Source organism: Macaca mulatta, chromosome 18, assembly GCF_049350105.2.
Source record: "Macaca mulatta isolate MMU2019108-1 chromosome 18, T2T-MMU8v2.0, whole genome shotgun sequence".
In the NCBI taxonomy this organism is placed as follows: Eukaryota; Metazoa; Chordata; class Mammalia; order Primates; family Cercopithecidae; genus Macaca; species Macaca mulatta.
This window is the reverse complement of record NC_133423.1, coordinates 72078949-72097001: the sequence shown is the minus strand read 5'-3', so window position 1 is coordinate 72097001 and position 18053 is coordinate 72078949. Positions and strand designations below refer to the sequence as shown.

At 42.0% G+C, this 18053-nt stretch overlaps 1 protein-coding gene and 1 pseudogene across 15 annotated transcripts in view; both read left to right on the top strand.

Annotated features, from left to right (window-relative positions):
- The first annotated feature begins 327 nt into the window (after positions 1–327).
- The window catches only part of YES1 (YES proto-oncogene 1, Src family tyrosine kinase), an 88817-nt gene continuing 71091 nt past the window's right edge, over positions 328–18053 (top strand). For 6 of the 15 annotated variants that reach the window (XM_077974554.1, XM_077974549.1, XM_077974548.1 and 3 more), the window contains exon 1: positions 328–802. The gene's annotated coding sequence lies outside the window, so the exon portion shown is untranslated. 15 annotated transcript variants of the gene reach the window in all.
- LOC114673914 (U1 spliceosomal RNA) lies at positions 16038–16183 on the top strand (annotated as a pseudogene).

Here is an 18053-nt window from a genome sequence, read left to right as displayed (position 1 = left end):
AGTAACGCCCCCGGCTCACGCGGTTGGGCTGAGATTTTACTACCAACGACAAAGGGTGCGGAAGCATAGTGCTGAGAAGCAGCCAGCCAAAAAAACTCAACCCCGTCCTCCCCCGCAAAAACAAGCCCCAAAGCCCTGGGAACTACGGAGAGCCGGGCCAAGGAAAAGAGAAAGGCAGAGGGGCGGAATCGGGGCGCCCCATTCAATCCCCGCGGCAGCCGAGCGTCGGTGGGTTCGCGGCTGGGAAGGGGCGCCGCGGGCCTGCTCTCCGGGCGGGGAAGCACCTCCTCCTCACGCCCCCTCAGCCTGCACCGCCCCCGGGAATCCGCCCCGGACCCCGCCGCCATGTTGGGTCGGGAGAAGTGACACGGACCGGTCGCATACCCAGACCACAGCAAAGCGGCCCAGAGCCCGCGGAGGGGACCTGGCGGGGGCGTAAGCGCCGGAAGGCTGGGGGCCCTGGAGCCTGGCCGGCGTGGCCCGAGTTCCGGTGAGCGGACGGCGGCGCGCGCAGGTAGCCGCAGCCCCCGCCCCGCGCCCGCCCCCGCCCCCGCTAGAAGTGAGGGGGCGGGGCCGGGGGAAGGAGGTGGAGAGTGAGGCCGAGGGGTGGGGAGCCAGGGAACTCCCTCGTCCTGAAGCAACGCGTCCCGGGCCGGCTCTGCAGTGGTTGCTGCAGCCGGGCGCCCCGGGACGAGGAGGTGGAGGAGGGAGAGGGCCCGCGGGCCTCGCCTCCGCCCTCCGTCCCCTCCCGCCACCTCGAGCTGCGGCAGCAGCGACTCATGAGAGCGCGGCCGGAGGACAGGTAAGGACCGGGTGGGGCCCCGCGGGCGGAGGGGTCCACCCCGGCACGGACAGGGCTAGGCCCCAGCGCCCGGAGCCGCCAGCACCGCCGCGGTTCCCCGCCCCCGCGGGCCAGAGTCGGGAAGTTGGGAAGAAACTTCTCCCCTCCCCCGGCTCGCCCCGCGGGCTCGTCTCGTTCCCCGCGCTACCTGCTCGCCCCTGACTTGGTCTCTGCCCCATTCAGTCCTGCCGGGTCCCGCCCAAGTCCGACCTGAGGTCCCAGGGGCGTGGGGACACTCTCCACCGCTTGTCTTTGGGGTCGTGTGGACAGCCCGGCGGCGTGGAGGCGAGGTTTATTTTTGCCCACACGGCCGAAGTGGGGGCGAGGGAAGCGGTCCCTTTTCGGTCCTAAAGGCTGGGGGTCTGTGTCTCGGCCGACGCCGGTAGCAGCTGTGCGGGGAGAGGAGAGGGTGTGTGGGGCGAGTGGGTGAGCCTCTCGGGCTTTACTCGGTTTGATTGAAAACCGCAACATGTTTAAAGTTTTCCTTTGTTTTGGATTGGGGGTTGGGAAATTTACCATTCAGCGTCCACTTTTTCATGCCACTCCGCCTCCCGTTGCGTTCGGTTCCCTGTCCACATGTGTTAAAGAAAATTTTGTCTTAAAGTGTGTTTTTCTTCTTGATAATTGCTTCCAGCTTTCACTTTATTGGGCATGGAGCAGAGTTGTTTTAAGAAGCTCTTTGAAAATCAAGTCTGGTGTAGGGACTTTAGTTTTTGTTTTGAGTAGGACTTAACAGTTCGGATTTGGTTGAATTATTTTCTGCATAATTAATTGATATAGGCGTGGAATAACATACGGTCTAATTTGTACATTATTAAAGGAAATAAAGTCTGGTGGAAGCACAATTTTATGTCCATACCATTTATTATGTATATATGTTCCACGGATGTGTGTTTTCACATAGTTGATTTCACGTGTATATAATATGATTATAGTATCTTCATGTATTATAATTGTAAGATTAGTGCCAAAGATGTCTTGATAATTTTAAATGTGTTTAAACCATCCTGTTAAATTTCTAAAGTTAAATAACTCACTAAGGAAAATATTACTAAATGTATACACATGACTGCATTTAAGGAAAAGTGCATGGTAAATCTAATAACTGTCACAGTGCTTGGCACACGGTGGACAGGAAGCATTTTGGTCAGGTAATAAAGGAGTATCTTGTATTAACCAAGGATCTTGTATGCATCACTTACGATTTTCATATATTGTACAGTAAGGAAGTTTTACTTTAGCAAATAATATATATGGTTTTGTTGTTTTTGTTTGCTTATAAATGTGAGACCCCTGCCACAATTGACATGTAAGAAAAGGAAGTTAAATTGTATTTTAATTTTTGGACATTAGCTAAAAGTCGGTGGAGATTTTAAATGCTGGTTAACATTTCAGAGGGTCCTACATTTGAAATAGACAGTTGCCTTTGATCTGAAAACAAAACAGTTTATATCCATGTTTCCAGGATAAAAGATAAAAGGGCTCTTAAAATACATACTCTGTTGTAACCACCGTAATGTTATAATAGCTTTAATTTCGCAGTTAGGTTTTGCTGACTTCATAAACCACAAAATTGATTCCTTTCTGTTCATCTGAAAGTGAAATTACAGCTTTGACCTGTCTTCCTGGGTTAGGTGGAATTTGTCTTATGGTCGAAGTATATAACATTAATACATGGGCGTTTTTTTGTGTGTGTTTTAGTTCAGGAAATTCACAAGCTGAAAAATTGTTTATGCAAGTAGAATTCCTTCGTGGTATGTATTGATAAAAGAATAAATGTGCTAAAAGACTAGAAGTAAACCTGTATAAGCGAAATATTATCAACCGATGGTGTAAGACTTACTCAAAGTTGAAATTTGCATCATGTTAGACAGTAAATAATTTATTCCTATGGGTAGTTTTTCTTTACAACATCAGTGTAGGCATCAGTTATTCTATTAGCATTATAGTAAGAAAGAAGACTAATGCCAAAAAAATTTAAGTGATGCTAAACTCTGGTGTCGCCCAAACTTGGGTAATTAAAAAAGAAAAAACCTGCAAGGAAATTTCTGTGAACGTAAAGATAGAAGCATAGAATACCTGTGGTTCTATGAAAGGAAATATATAGGAAGAGGGAGGAGATTGTGATAGGGACCTGGCTTCTGAAGTGGTGACAAAGTTGTTTTAACCTGATAGGAGTTACCAAGGGTATTGGTTTTAGTGTAATACATTAAGCCCTACGTCTGTATGCAGAATCTGTTTCTATGTTTTATTTTACATGAATTTTTTTTAAGGAATCCAGTGTATAATGTACTATATGAGGTGCTTGGTTTAAGAACATAATTTAGGCCGGGTGCGGTGGCTCAAGCCTGTAATCCCAGCACTTTGGGAGGCCGAGGCGGGCGGATCACGAGGTCAGGAGATCGAGACCATCCTGGCTAACCCAGTGAAACCCCGTCTCTACTAAAAAAATACAAAAAAAAAACTAGCCGGGCGAGGTGGCGGGCGCCTGTAGTCCCAGCTGCTCGGGAGGCTGAGGCAGGAGAATGGCGTGAACCCGGGAGGCGGAGCTTGCAGTGAGCTGAGATCCGGCCACTGCACTCCAGCCTGGGCAACAGAGCGAGACTCCATCTCAAAAAAAAAAAAAAAAAAGAACATAATTTGGTGACTGACTTTAGAACACTACCTAGGCTATCCTTTGCAAATAGGAATAGATTTGTTAAATCATAATTGTCATATACCAGCTAGTATGTATAACGACTTTGAACACGTCAGGCTGGGCATGGTGGCTCACACCTGTAATCCCAGCACTTTGGGAGGCAGAGGCAAGGGGATCACTTGAGACCAGGAGTTTGAGACCAGCCTGGCCAACATGGTGAAACCCCATCTCTACTAAAAAGTACAAAAATTATCTGGGTGTGGTGGTGCACCCCTGTAATCCCAGCTACCTGGGAGGCTGAGGCACAAGAATTGCTTGAAACCCGGAGACAGCGATTGCAGTGAGCTGAGATAGTGCTACTGCATTGCAGCCTGGGCAACAGAGTGAGACTGTCTCAAAAAAAAAAAAAAAAAAAAAAAAAAGTCAAATACTCCTAAATGTACAATAATTAGAGAATTGTTGGGAAAAAATTTCTAAATAAAGTTCTACTTGGTTTTCTTTAGTAAGTTAATTGTTTTAATATTTTGAGAGAAGACACAGGTTTTACAAAATTAAAATCCGCTTCGGCTTGTGTATTGTAAATAACCAATAGAAGGTAATCAAAATGTTTATTGAACGAATGGATACTATTCTGTCATCAAATACTCTGTTTTTCTGAAAATTACATAAATGACAAAACTCAATTATGACATCAAGATCGTAAGTTTTGACTTTTATCTATTTTCAGTTTTCTAGAACAGTAATTCTTTAGATCAGTAATTTCAGCCTTAGTTTTTATATTCTTAAGAATGCCATGAAATCTCAGCATAAAGTAAGTTTTTGTTTAAAGTTTATGAAGATTTGCAGCACCTGAAGGATGAATATGTTTTGGTTCTAAATTACAATATGGTGTTGGAGTTTCAGAAATGCAGAGAATCATTGGGTCATGCTATTTTATTTGCTTTATGTAATGGCTTGCTATTTTAGTTGTTCACATTGTGGCTTTGCATTGTTGTAGAGTTGAAGAAGAGATCACATCTGTGCCAGATTCTTATATCACAGGAACTTTTGGTCATGTTGTAAAGGTGATGTTTGTGGTGCAGGCTTTGTTTTGTGAATATTTACAGGAAGTTTTAGTAAGATCTTCCATTGTTTAGAACCCTACATGGCTTAGGTCACCTTCAGTTCACATTTAAACAGGTTTATAATATAAATATAAGTGCTATAGCGAGGTACAACTACTTTTCTTTAAAGAAAATAATCTGTTTCTATTAAAGTGTGTTGTCTTATTGGTAGTTCGTGTATGGCTATGGCAGGGTATGTATTATCTCTTTTCTTCCTCTCAGCTGCTCCAGTGCCACAATTAGGCTGAGTATTGCTCAGCTGCAGCTGCTGGGTGATTACTAACCATCCAGCTCCTGTCTAAACTCAGAGGCAGATTTAGCAAAAGGAGCTATAGTAACAGTAGAGGGTGAAAGAGAAGAGCCAGTGCTGCCGCCAATATCATTTTCACATGCCTGTATGCCAAGGAATCGTTGGCTACGGCAGCACTACTGTTGTCTTGGAACTAGCAGACTTGATGGCAATATATCCTGGTCTGGATTTGGGTTTACCTTTAAGATCTGAAAGCCCACTCCAGGAAAGACAGAAACCTGTAAATTTAGAGTATAGAATAATGTACTGTTGAGGTACTAATGGACTGAGTTACAAGCCTCTGTGCCTCAACTCCTTCCCCCGCCTGCCAAATCTAGGGTAGCAGTGCCCTTCAGTTTCTCTTGTTCAAATGTACAGTAAGCTGTGAGACTGCAGGTTCCTTGTAGCATTTATACTTCATTTTGCTTTAAGCTGTGATTCTTAGAATTGCTTCTTTTACTGTTGTTTAGGGGAGGGGAGTAGAATTGCTGGCGTGTAGGTTCTTTGGACTCTACTTTCTCCTAGGAAGTGGAAGGCCTTCAAGAGGGATGACTTCTAGAATTAGCTATACATTGCATATCCCCTGTGGCTGCCTGAATTTTGCTAGTAGGAACTCTCCGTTCTTTTCCTTTTGTTCTTTCTTTATCCCTGGTGTTTGAGAAGATGGACATCAACAGTTGCAAATACATTATCAGCTATATATGGCAATCCCCAGACTGGAAGATGCCATAGGCAAATTTTGCTGCTTCTAAAATGTTGCTCAGCTTATAAATATGCCAAGCAAATAGCAACAGTCGCATCTTTTCTGTTTTTTTTGTTTTGCTTTGTTTTTGAGACAGGATCTCGCTCTGTTGCCCAGAGTGGAGTGCAGTGGTGCAGTCACAGCTCACTGCAGCCTTGACCTCCGGGGCCCAAGGGATCCTCCCACTTTAGCCTCCTGAGTAGCAGGGACTACAGGTGTGCACCACCATGCCTGGCTTTTTTTTTTTTTTTTTTTTTTTTTGACGGAGTCTGACTCTGTTGCCCAGGCTGGAGTGCAATGGCATGATCTTGGCTCACTGCAACCTCTGCCTCCCAGGTTGAAGTGATTCTCTTGCCTCATCCTCCCGAGTAGCTGGGATTACAGGCATGCACCACCACGCCTGGCTAATTTTTGTATTTTTAGTAGAGACGGGGTTTCACCATGTTGGCCAGACTGGAGCATGCCTGACTAATTTTTGAACTTTTTGGAGAAATAGGGTCTCACCATGTTGTCCAGGCTGGTCTCAAACTCCTGGGTTCCAGCGATCCACCTGCCTGGGCCTCTCAAAATGCTGGGATTATAGGCCACCACACCCAGCCACAGCAGCGTCTTGTCCTTGCTTTTACCACTACTATCTACTGAAAATCTGGAGACAATTCCTTTGACTTATCTTGTCTTTGGTAATTTGGGGTTTGGCTAATTTGGGATGGAAATTAGAGAGGATTGAGAAAAGTAGTGCTCAAACTTGTATAACCAGAGGAAGGATGAGGTACAGGAAGACCATACATTTGAACATTAAGTACACATCATTATGGCATATACTTAGCAAGACATTGGTGTTATGACCTCTTTGTGCTCCCACAAAACACTTATGTCAAAACACACCTCTCCTTGCATTGTAGTTATTTCTTTCCATGCTTGTCTGTTATTCTTGACCTAGTATTCACTGTGTCAAGGAGCTGTTTTATAGCATCTTTGAGAACAGCCCTTACCACAATAAATACTAAATAAATTCTAAATTGCATGTAGGGATGTGGTTGTAGGCAGATTTATATGAATTTACTACTACAGACAAATGTTTTGAGTACAGCTCTACTAAAATGTTATAAAACTAGCTTAATGCTTTTTCATAGCTCTAAGTTAATTCTTTAGATTTTTGCTCTCAAGGTTTTATTCTAGAAGGTGATTTTACAAAATAGCTTAAGCAATCCTTCAAACATTAATTTAAAGGTCATTTTGATATTTCTAATATGAACTGAAAATTTGTTGTAGTTGAAGTTAAACTAGTCTCTAGTAAGATTTATTTTAAATACGTTGTACTATTTTAGCGAATAGAAGTCCAAGTTATGCTAAAGACAAATCCTAGATTTTTTAAAAAATGCGTTTAATATCTCATCACAGTAGTGACAGTATCGCAATTATGACTTGTTCATATATACCTAGGACAAAAAGAAAAAAGTCCTGATTGTCTTGCGGTAATGTGTGTGAAGGAATGCATAATTCATAGGTATACTTTTGCTGGGTTATTGGGGGTGAGGACGGAACAGGAAGTGCTGGGAGGAAAAGGACTGACCACTGAAACTTCAAGATTGTTTGGTTTTCAGCCTCTGTTCCCAACAAAATGTGGATTCTAGGTTTTCTTCAACTGACATAAGAGGATTTTCACTTCTCTAATTTTTTAATGTAACTTTTCAGTTTCTTAGCATTAAGCAGAAATGGGGTGAGGTGGAGAAAGTTGGTGGTGGTTGTGTATAAGTTTAATACTTCAAATTGTTTCCTGGCAAATGTGTTGACTTCTAACTTTTATTCTGATGTGATTAATATTTTACAGATAAGGATACTTTAAAAATAATAGCAGTCAGACATTTGGAAGGAGTAGAGAAGGCAATATGGTGTTATAAGGAAAGGACTGGAAGGTAGAGCACTCTCTAGATTTTAGTTTCATTTCTGATGGTGAAGAGCTGTTTAGCCTTGGTCAGTTCAGTAAACTCCCTAGGCCTTAGTTTAGCAATTTGAAACAAAAGGTAGTTGGGCCTGATGGTTTCTAATAGTTTCTCCGCTTTATATAAATGTGTTTTCTGCCACAGTTGAAGTTGTTACAATATAGTCATGCTCTGCCTAAGGAAGTTTCAGTCCATGATGGTGATCCTCTAAGATTATAGTAGAGCTGCCTTATACAGGTGTACCATTTTTCTTTATACTGTGTAATTACTGATCTGTTCTACATTTAGTTATGTTTAAATACACAAATACTTACTGTGTTACAGTTGCTTGCAGTATTCTGTACTGTTGCCTGCTGTACAGGTTTGTAGCCTGAGAGAAATAGGCCATGCTATATGGCCTAAGGTTGTAGTCAGCTATACCATGTAGGTTTGTGTAAGTACACTCTAGAGTGTTCACATAATGTCAGAATTGCCTAATGAGGCATTTCTCAGAATATATGTTAAGTGATGCATGACCGTATTGATAAAATTTTAAGGAAATGTTTGAGTCTCAATTTTGGAATCAAATTAGCTATAAGGAAAGATTATAAAAAAACTGACCCATGGACTTGGCACGGAACTTTCTCAGGCAAATTGCAGTTATACTAATTAAGCAAATGTTTATTAAACCTGTGGTGTGACAAATATTATGCTAGGTTTTTGTTTTTTGGGTTTTTTTTTTTTTTTTTTGAGTTGGAGTCTCGCTCTGTCTCCCAGGCTGGAGTGCAGTGGCTCAATCTCGGCTCACTACAACCTCAGCCTCCTGGGTTCAAGTGATTCTCCTGCCTCAGCCCCCCAGGTAGCTGGGATTACAGGTGTGTGCCACCATGCCCGGCTAATTTTTGTGTTTTTAGTAGAGAATGGGGTTTCTTCATGTGGGTCAGGCTGGTCTCCAACTTCCTATCTCAGGTGATCCACCTGTCTTGGCCTCCCAAAGTGCCGGGCTTACAGGTATGAGCCACCTCAGCCGGTTTTTGTTTTTGTTTTTGTTTTTGTTTTGAGATGCAGTCTCGGCTCACTGCAACCTCTGCCTCCCGGGTTCAAGCAGTTCTCCCTGCCTCATCCTCCTGAGTAGCTGGGATTACAGGTGTGTGCCACCATACCCAGCTAATTTTCTTATTTTTAGTAGGGATGGGGTTTCACCATGTTGGCCTGGTTGGTCTTGAACTACTGACCTCAGGTAATCTGCCTGCCTTAGCCTCCCAAAGTGTTGGGATTGCAGACGTGAGCCACTGCGTCCAGCCCAGATTTTTTCGTAATAAAATTAGAAAAATGACTTAATTATTCTGTTGAAGTGGATAGTTATGATGTCAATTAACAAGTAATTGTGGCTGTTTGAATAAAAACTTTGCAACATTATATCAGAAAAATAGCCACTATTATCAAAATTTACACTTAATTTTTTTTAATTGACAAAGGTATGGACAACTTGTTCTGGATATTTGTTTTTATACACATACAGTTAATATTTAGAACAAGACAAGCATGGCATTGGAAAATGTTTAACTTTTTAAGTTTTGTGAAATAGATTTTCTAAAACAAAGAAACTAAAATTATAGTGTTCTGAAAGTTTGTAAGTTGATATTTGAAAAGTAGAATCTGTAGGCCGGGCACAGTGGTTCACGCCTGTAATCCCAGCACTTTGGGAGGCTGAGGCGATCGGATCACAAGGTCAGGAGATCGAGACCATCCTGGCTAACATGGTGAAACCTCATCTCTACTAAAAAATACAAAAAATTAGCCGGGCGAGGTGGCGGGCGCCTGTAGTCCCAGCTACTTGGGAGGTTGAGGCAGGAGAATGGTGTGAATCCGGGAGGCGGAGCTTGCAGTGAGCCGAGATTGCGCCACTGCACTCCAGCCTGGGCGCGAGAGGGAGACTGTCTCAAAAAAAAAAAAAAAAAAAAAATTAGAGTCTGTTTTTCCAGAAAGTCTTTGCTGTAACATAAACCTTTTGGCCTGATTTCTAGGCAGCCCGTTGGAGTCTTATAAAAGCCTCACAAATAGGTAAAATGTTTTGATGGTAAAATATTTTCTGACTGATTCTCAGTTTTTGCCTTGTTTTTGTTAACTGCTGAACTCTTTGATCAAATAAAATATTTGGCCTACAAATGCTCTGATTGTGAGGTGGGTGAACCCTGTAGCCTTGCCAATCACCCTCCTTTCCCACCTTACCAGCTTCTCACTATTTAAAAATCACTGTTTCGAGTTCCCTGTTAGGATACTCAGATTCTCCCTATAAGGCATTGCTGTTAAGCTTAATTTAAGTACAGAAACTTCCCTAGATTTCCCCACCTGTTTGATAGGCGCTGTGTGAAACCTGCCTCATACTCTAACCCTATAGGACAGTATGAGTTACAGAAAAGCTTCAAAAGATTGGGAGTAATAAACAAAAATAGTAGAAAAGGGTTTGAGAAAATGAGGAGTGTTATAATATGGAGTTTGTAACTTTATCTTCTCTGTCCTTTTTCATTTCCCACCCATTCACTCCTCTTTGGCATTGGGTAGGGAAAGAAGAAAGCCTGTCCTGTAATAGGTACTATGCCACACTTTTGTATGCATTATCACATTTGACTTGAATCTTTGAAATGTGTTTCCAAAATACACAGAAAAATTAGGAATGAGATGGGTATTTATTTTTTATTTTTGAGACAGAGTCTCACTCTGTCACCCAGGCTGGAGTGCAGTGGCAAAACCTTGGTTCACTGCAGCTTCTGCCTCCCAGGCTCAAGTGATCCTCCCACCTTAGTCTCTGAGTAGCTGCTAGGACCACAGTTGTGAGCCCCCATGCCCTGCTAATTTTTTGTTTTTAATTTTTAAAATTTAAAATGTCTCACCATGTTGCTCAGACTCATCTTAAACCCCCTAGGCTCAAGGGATCCCCCCGCCTCAGCCTCCCAAGGTGCTGGGATTACAGGTGTGAGCCACCATGCCCGGCCTGTTTTTTTTTATTTTTATTTTTTAGAATAGAGACAGGGTTTCGCCATGTTGCCCAGGCTGTCTTTTTTTTTTTTTTTTTTTTTGAGACGGAGTCTCGCTCTGTCGCCCAGGCTGGAGTGCAGTGGCGCGATCTCGGCTCACTGCAAGTTCCGCCTCCCGGGTTCACGCCATTCTCCTGCCTCAGCCTCCCGAGTAGCTGGGACTACAGGCGCCCACAACCGCGCCCGGCTAATTTTTTGTATTTTTAGTAGAGACGGGGTTTCACCGTGGTCTCGATCTCCTGACCCTGTGATCCGCCCGCCTCGGCCTCCCAAAGTGCTGGGATTACAGGCATGAGCCACCGCGCCCGGCCAACCCAGGCTGTCTTGAACTCCTAGGCTCAAGCAGTCCGCTTGCCTCAGCCTCCTGAAGTGCTAGGATTACTGGTGTGAGCGACTGTGCTGGATCCCTTGAGGTAGGGATTTATTACAGATGAAGAAACCGAGGATCAGAAAGTATATATAATATGCTAAGGTCACACAACTAGCAGAACTGGGATTTAAATCTAGGGCTGACTACAAGCCTGTTGTGTATGCCGTAACTTTTTTAGGAATGAGGAGCAATGATGGAAAGGGAGATTTCTTGTCTTTTTTCTTCTTCATTAAATAGTGCATTTGAATTGTTGGCAAAGAATGTTCAATTAATACTTTTTTTTTTTTTTTTTGAGATGGAGTTTCACTCTTGTTGCTCAGGCTAGAGTGCAATGGCGCGATCTCTGCTCACTGCAACCTCTGCCTCCCGGGTTCAAGCGATTCTTCTGCCTCAGCCTCCTGAGTAGCTGGGATTACAGGCATACACCACCATGCCCAGCTTATTGTTTGTATTTTTAGTAGAGATGGGATTTCTCCATGTTGGTCAGGTTGGTGTCGAACTCCTGACCTCAGGTGATCCGCCTCGGTCTCCCAGAGTGCTGGGATTACAGGCATGAGCCACCGCGCCCAGCAATACTTTTTAATTATTTTATTTTCTTTCTTTTTTTTGTTTTTTATTTTATTTTTCTTTCTTTCTGTTTGGCCAGGCTGGTGTGCAGTGGCGTGATCATAGCTCATTACAGCCTCGAACTCCTTGGCTCAAGTAATCTTCCTGAGCAGCTGAGACTACAGGCTTGAGCTACTACACCCAGCCTATGCTTTTCTTTTTAATGGAAGTAACTTTGTGGTGCATGTTTTATAATAGACATCAGATGTTAATTAAGGTCAGATATTAAATATATTCATTAACTGAAAAATATGTGTTATTACACTAACAACTGTAGCAAATGCCATCTTTTTGTAAGTTGGGGTTAGTAATGGAAAATGATGTACTAAGTCCAAGACATTCTTCATCTTTTTATAAATAAGGTGTTTGTTCAGCCAGATTAGCAGAGCATGTTTTCCCAATAAAGTTTCTTTTTTTCCTAAACTTAGCTCATCAAAAGAATAAAGAAACATGCAAAAGATGAGTTATTACACTAAACTGTAGCAAATATTGCCCTTTTATAGGTTTGGGTTTGTGAAGTCTATATATTCTCTCTCTGTATATACACATACATACTCTCTATACATACATATACACATATATATGGAGTGTGTACTCAAATCTGTCTTCTGCCTCAGAAGCTGGATCAAATTGCTACTGTACAATATTGCCTTTATTTCTACTAATTATATCATTTATTTCTAGGTGAGTTAGTAGAGATAGATGGAAGGTCTTTATTGCCTGATGATTTAGTCAACATGTCAGACGTGTTGCGGAAAGACAACCATTTTCTAATTTGCCCTGTCACTATAATAGCAGTTTCCTGCATCTTGGTACAGACTCATCAGTCATTCAAGGCTATACTTCTAGAGGAAGCAAGGGTTCTTCCATACTGGCTTGTTCCTCATTCTTATAGTCTTCTATACTAGTTGGTTCCTGTACATCATTTTTTTGAGACAGAGGGTCACTCTGTCTCCCAGGCTGGAGTCCAGTGGCACAATCACCGCTTACTGCAGCCTCTTCTTCCTGGGCTCAAGCAATGCAGTCACCTCAGCCTCCCCAGTAGCTGCAACACAGGTGTGCACCTCTATGCCTGGCTAATTTTATTTAATTTTTAGTTTTATATTTTTTTGAGACAGAATCTTGTTCTGTCGCCAGGCTGGAATGCTGTGGCATGATCTCAGCTCACTGCAACCTCCAACTCCCCAGGTCAAGCGATTCTCCTGCCTCAGCCTTCTGAGTAGCTGGGATTACAGGCACACGCCACCATGCCCAGCTAATTTTTGTATTTTTAGTTGAGACGGAGTTTCACCACTTTGGCCAGGATGGTCTCAATCTCCTGACCTCGTGATCACCCACCTCAGCCTCCCAAAGTGCTGGGATTACAGTCGTGAGCCACCACACCCGGCCTTTGTTTTTATTTTTCCAGAGACGGGGCATTCCTCTGTTGCCCAGGCTGGTCTCAAACTCCTGAGTTTGATCCTCCCCGACCTTGGCCTTCCAGAGTGCTGAGATTATAGGCATGAGCCACCACCTCCAGCCTTGTAACTATTATTGTTATACGAACATCACTGTCGGGAAGAAGAGTCTCATCTAAAGCTACCAGTGGAAATTTTATTTGCCACTCTCTTGCCACTGTGTCAAGTTCTTACGTTAATAGTAATTTCCTTCACCATCTTAGTAGCCTTTTCTTCTTTGATTTCCTTTTATTTCTCCAATTGTATCTAAGAATGTACCCTTTGTCCTCCCTAATAAGCTGAAACATTGTTTTCTAGCGGGAATACTAGCTTAATTTTTGTAGCATTATTATCCAGCAAAGAATATCTACAGTACAACTCCTTCACATGTTAACTCAACAGTTTATTATTGCCCATGTTTATTAAGTCTTTACATAAAGGTTGGCAGATAGGCTTGGAACTGCCAACTCCAAATGACTGGAATGGCTGCCACTGGAATGTAAGCTCTATGAAGGTAGGGATCTCAGTTTTGGTTACTAAAGTTGTTCTAAGCACATAGAACAATGACACATAGACATTTATTAAGTATTTTTGATTGTAGGAACATGCAGCAGTCAGCTGGCATTGTCTGCCTATCATGGGCCTGAGAGAAAGAAGTAACAAGTAGTTCTTCACTAAAAGCTCAGGCAGTAACCACAAATGTTTTTGACTCAAGACTCTCTGAAGTGGTAGACTTGTGCTAAACTAGTATGATTAATGCTCAGGATGAATTTCAAATAAGCATTCTACTTGAGTCTGATGGAGAAACTAAGGTTTGATTCAGTTTAATAGCTTGTAAATGTTAAAGAGCACTATTTAACCTAAGCATATTCACCCACTTACAATATAGGAGTTCTGTTTCTTTATATCATATTCTGTAAATATCCAATAACCATACTTCTTTTTTTTGTTGTTTTTTGTTTTTGTTTGTTTGTTTTGAGACAGTCTCGTTCTGTAGCCCAGGCTGGAGTGCAGTGGCACGATCTCTGCTCATTGCAACCTCTGCCTCCTGGGTTCAAGTGATCCTCCCACCTCAGCCTCCCAACTAGCTGGGATTACAGGTGTATGCCACCATGTTCAGCTAATTTTTGTATTTGTATCTGTATTTTTTATTTTTATTTTTTTTATTTTTATTTATTTATTTATTTTTTGAGACAGAGTCTCGCTCTGTCGCCCAGGCTGGAGTGCAGTGGCGCAATCTCGGCTCACTGCAAGCTCCGCCTCCCGGGTTCACGCCATTCTCCTGCCTCAGCCTCCCGAGTAGCTGGGACTACAGGCGCCCACAACCGCGCCTGGCTAATTTTTTGTATTTTTAGTAGAGACGGGGTTTCACCGTGGTCTCGATCTCCTGACCTTGTGATCCGCCCGCCTAGGCCTCCCAAAGTGCTGGGATTACAGGCGTGAGCCACCGCGCCCGGCTATTTTTTATTTTTAAATTAATTTTTTTTTTGAAATGGGGTCTCACTCTATTGCCCAGGCTGGAGTGCAGTGGCACGATCTCAGCTCACTGTTACCTCCACCTCCCAGGTTCAAGCGATTCTCCTGCCTCAGCCTCCTGAGTCCCTCAGATTACAAGTGTGCACCACCTTGCCTGGCTACTTTTTGTATTTTTAGTAGAGATGGGTTTCACCATGTTGGTCAGGCTAGTCTCAAACTCCTGACCTCAAGTGATCCACCCACCTCAGCCTCCCAGAGTGCTGGGATTACAGGCGTGAGCCACCATGCCCAGCGTCGCAATTATACTTCCTAAAAACTCTGGCACACATCCGTTCCTCTTACTTTAATTGATATAAGCAAGTCATATGGATTTATCTGAGTGTAAGGAGAGCTGGAAAAAATAGTTCCTAGCAGGTCAGCCACCTCCCAGTGAGGACTGCATACCGTAGAAGGGGAGAATGAATTTTGGGAGAACAGGTAGTTATCTCTGTCACAGAAGGGGATGAAAAGTACAGTAGTTACACAAGTTAGACATCTGTATGGAAAATACTATTTGGTTGTACAGATGTGGTTAGAGTATTTGAAAGGTATGGGCATCGATGGTATCTTAATTCAGGTTACAGTATTGGTATAAAGCAAACTGGTTAGTCCAACAGCTTCTGGAAATGTGTTTCTTAAAGCAGAGCATCTGACTAATTTAATTTTATATTTGAAGTGGTAAGCTGTTAAGATATTTGCTATTTTGAACTTAATTAGGATCAATAGAAAAAAAAAAGCTAGTGATATGTAAATTCTAGAAAGAACCTTTGCAGATAGAAGCCGTGTCATCTTGGGTTTATATTAAAAGTAGCAGGAAAGAGAGTTCTGGATTTTAAGATGTGTGCACTAGACTTTAGGAAACATTGGAAAACCAGTAAGAGTGAGGCTTAAAATTCTAACAGTGTACCCCCTGAAGTAGTGAAAAGTCTTAAAATGCCCCACACTTCTTATATGAAAGGTTAGGAAGCACACTGGTGGAGGGAGGGGGTCAGAGTAGAACAAGTATTATATGTTCATTTATATAGCACTTCTAGTGATTGAGAAAAGATACTAATTAGCCATATCAAAGAATTCCATGGGGGTAGCAGGTAGAAATTAGGGTGGAGCTAAAGTGGCTCCCCTGCGCATCTTCTCACCATCTCCCCTTTTCCCCCACCCCATCGCATCATCACTCCAACTGGGTCTTAGTTTTTGTTTTGTTTTGTTTTTGTTTAAATGCATAGACTGTAAGTCAGAAGGAGAAACTCATGACAAATGTCAAGTAGAAGAGAGGGTTGTGAACCTCTTAGGATGTTGTCAGATGATGAATAGGATTCTTACAATGACTGATGTTTCAAAAAAGGGAAAACAATATTGATGATTCTTAGAGATAAATTTATAGCAAGAGTAAGAAGTCATGAATCTACAGTTCAGGAAACTTGAAATAATAGGTGACACAGAACACATAGTGTATCTCCTTTTTATCTTCTCATTTCTGTAACAAGAAGTTGCTCTTTAAATTAGAAAAACTAGAACAAACAAAAAGAAAATAGACAGTACACTTATCTGGCAGGATAGATACCATGATCGTGAAGGTGGTCCCAGAGTGAGGCTCATCCATTGCACTCTGGTTGTGCTGACCCCTGTGATTTCCTCAAATGCAGAATTTGTAGCAGTGAGGGACTGTGTTTGTGCTTTTCCCCTGTCATTTTTTTGTCATAAGAGATCATAGTGTGAAGTTTATAATATTAAAAACAAATAAATAAGAAGAAAATAGTAAGGTGCATGTAGCTTTACATGATTTCATGTCTCTAGGTCTAGAAGAATTCCAAGGTTCTGAAAGATATTTCTGATACTTCCTGGGCCCTACCAATAAGAGAGAAATCATGGAGACAGGTAGATATCTTAGAAAAATGATTAGATGTTGCCTTAAAGGTGAATGTTAATAAATGCAGACACTGAAAGTTGCCTTTGATTCCTGACAGAGTTTTTAAAAGGTTTGTTAAACAGATGTTTGTTATCATTTTGAAGCAATTTGAAGATTATAAAGAAGTAATTTTTAACAGTTGTTGAGAAGTGCTTTATTGAACTGCCTTGCCTCTGGAGTTTGAGTAAATGCTGCATATAGGTCATTGTCAGTGGTACTTTCTTGTGTTGGTGAGTGGTCAGACCTCATAAGCTTAGTTTCTTTCCTTCTAACAGTAAGGTTCAGTGATTGCTTTTCTACCTGTGTTTTGTTTTTGTTTTTCCTCTTTCCATAATGAAGTGTTCTAATGGCATGATAGGTGTTGCTTTTTCTTTTGATGATAAACAGAGCCACGGATGTTAGCAGGTTTAAAGCTCTTTCTATATTTTCTCAGTTTTTTTAGGGCAATTAATAGAACATCATTTTATTTTTGTTAGTTATATATATGAATAAAGATATCTTAAAATTATTTTAATTTGCTTTTTCGATTGAAGGCTACTATGCATCTCTCCTTGTGGTGAACTGCTTGCTCATAACCTTTGCCAGTTTTACTCTTGGCTTGTCTTTTTCTTATAAATTTTTAGGGACTCTTCAATATATTATAGATATTCTTTGTCTTTATGTTGCAAAGACTTTTCCATGTCTGTGCATAATGTTCCTTCTATACCTTTTGGATTTTGTGTTTCAAGAATTTTTTCTCCACTTGAAGATGATGTTAAAAATTCTACCTACAGGTTTGTGTTTTGTTTTGTCTTGCAAGTCATTTAGCTCTTTACTCTGGATTTTGTGTGTGTTGTGAGGTAATTTTTTCTTTCCTCAGATGATATACTTCACTACTGCTAGTTATTAAATCTGTCTTCACACTGGTTCAAAATGCCACCTTTTAGCATTTACAAATTCTTTTTACTCTTGGGCCTGTTTCTGGGCTCTTTTTGAGGGATTTAATTGTTTGTTTATTTTTTGAGACGGAGTCTTGCTGTCACCCAGGCTGGAGTGCAGTGGTGCCTTCTCTGCTCACTGCAACCTCCACCTCCCGGTTCAAGTGCTTCTCCTGCCTCAGCCTCCTGAGTAGCTGAGACTACAGACGCCTGCCACCACACCTGGCTAGTTTTTGTGTTTTTAGTAGAGACGAGTTTCACTTTGTTTGCCAGGCTGGTCTTGAGCTCCTGACCTTGTGATCTGCCCACCTTGGTCTCCCAAAGTGCTGGGATTACCAGCGTGAGCCTCTGCACCCGGCCTAATTGTTTATTTCTGTGCCAATACCACATATCTTGATGCTGCTGATTATAACCATGATAACAGCAACTAATATGTATTGATAATTGACTGTGTGACAGTGCCTGTGATAAATAACATATTTATTAACTCATTTCTCACAGAGCCATCAAGAGTTAAGTATTCTTGACATCTTTAGTTTCATAGATAAATAGACTTCAAGAGGTTAAATTTACTCAAATTACAAGCTAGGACTATAACCTAACTTTGTAACTCCAGAGCCTAGACTCTTTTTTTTTTTTTTTTGAGATGGAGTCTCACTCTGTCACCCAGGCTAAAGTGCAGTGGGGCGATCTTGGCTCTGCAGGCTCCACCTCCCTGGTTCACACCATT